The sequence below is a fragment of the Notamacropus eugenii genome, chromosome 2 (genome assembly GCF_028372415.1).
Source record: "Notamacropus eugenii isolate mMacEug1 chromosome 2, mMacEug1.pri_v2, whole genome shotgun sequence".
Classification (NCBI taxonomy): Eukaryota; Metazoa; Chordata; class Mammalia; order Diprotodontia; family Macropodidae; genus Notamacropus; species Notamacropus eugenii.
In genome coordinates, this window is record NC_092873.1 from 446,419,276 (window position 1) to 446,420,885 (window position 1,610).

Sequence of the window (1,610 nt, forward strand, 5' to 3'; positions counted from 1 at the left end):
TAACACTTCTTCTTTACATACTACACATATAATGTACACATGTATATTTGTATGTATGTGCATATATCTATATCTAATTATCTATGTATATATCTGTATATCCATGTCCATTTATATGTATGTGTTTATGCGTGTGTATATGTATTTATAAAACATAGATTGTTGTTCTGTGAGCTCTTCCAACCAGCACGCACTTGCCTCACCTCTGCCTCCAAGTACGGTACCTCCTCCTCTCTCTCTTAAGGGTTTGAACTTGCCATTTCAAAGTTCACTATGAACAATGATATTGCTGCTCTTTGTTGACAATGGTTCTGGAAAGCACAAAACTGACTTTGCAGGAGATGAAGCTTCTCAGGCTGTCTTCCCTTACATTGTTGGTCACACCAGATACCAGGGTGTGATGGTGAGTATGGACCAAAAAGACAGCTAGGTGGGGGATGAGGCCCAGAGCAAGAGAGGTATGCTGACCCTGAAGTACTCCATTGAACATATTATTGTCAACAACTGGGATAAAATGAAGATCTGACATCATACTTCTTACAAAGAGCTCCACGTGGACCCTGAAAAGCACCCTGGGTTGCTTACAGAAGCCCTCCTGAACCCCAAAGCCAACAGAGGAAAGATGACTCAGATTATGTTTGAGACCTACCATACCCCAACTATGTTTGTTGCCATCCCAGTTATACTGTCCTTGTATGCCTCTGGTTATACCACTGGTATTGTGATGGACCCTGGTGATGGTGTAAAACACCACTGTACTCACCAGTGAAGGTTATGCCCTTTCCTACACCATCCTCTGTCTGGATTTGCCTAGCCATGGTCTGATGGACTACCTATTGAAGATCCTGATCAAGAGAGGATACAGTTTCACTACCACAGCTGAGAAAGAAATCACATGTAATGTCAAGGAGAAGGTCTGTTATATCACCCTAGACTTTAAACAGGAAATAGTTACTGTTGCATTTAGCTCCTCTCTGGAAAACAACCATGAGTTCCCTGATGGTCAAGTTATCACCATTTGCAACAAGAGGTTCCAAAGTCCAGAAGCTCTGTTTCAACCTCTTTCTTAGGTATGAAATCCTGTGAAATCCAGGAAACTCTCTTCAACTCAGTTATGAAGTGTGATGTTGACATCCATAAGGATTTGTACAGTAATACTGTATTCTCTGGTGGTACCCAGATATTGCTGACAAGATGCAGAAGGAAATTGCAGCCCTACCTCCCATCACAATGAAAATCAAGATCATTGCCCCACCTAAATGCAAATATTCTGTTTAGATTGGAGGCTTCCTCCTGGTGTCTCTTTCCACCTTCCAACAGATGTAGATCAGCAAGCAGGAATATGATGAATCTGAGCCCTCCATCGTCCATTGCAAATGCTTCTAAATGGACTACTTGTGTTTACTTATTTGTTTGTCAAAGAGTGTGACATGATAATTTCCAGAGAGAGACAGAGAGAGAGAGAGAGAGAGAGAGAGAGAGAGAGAGAGAGAGAGAGAGAGAGAGAGAGAGAAGATACGATAATGGCATAGATTATTTGTGTGTGTGTGTGTGTGTGTGTGTGTATGTGTGTGTGTGTGTGTGTGTGTGTTTGACTCAGAGTTTAAAAA

The 1,610-nt window shown here is 41.6% G+C and overlaps 1 pseudogene; it reads left to right on the top strand.

Moving 5' to 3' along the window:
* The first annotated feature begins 280 nt into the window (after nt 1–280).
* LOC140523160 (actin, cytoplasmic 2 pseudogene) lies at nt 281–1,386 on the top strand (annotated as a pseudogene).
* The last annotated feature ends 224 nt before the right edge of the window (nt 1,387–1,610 follow it).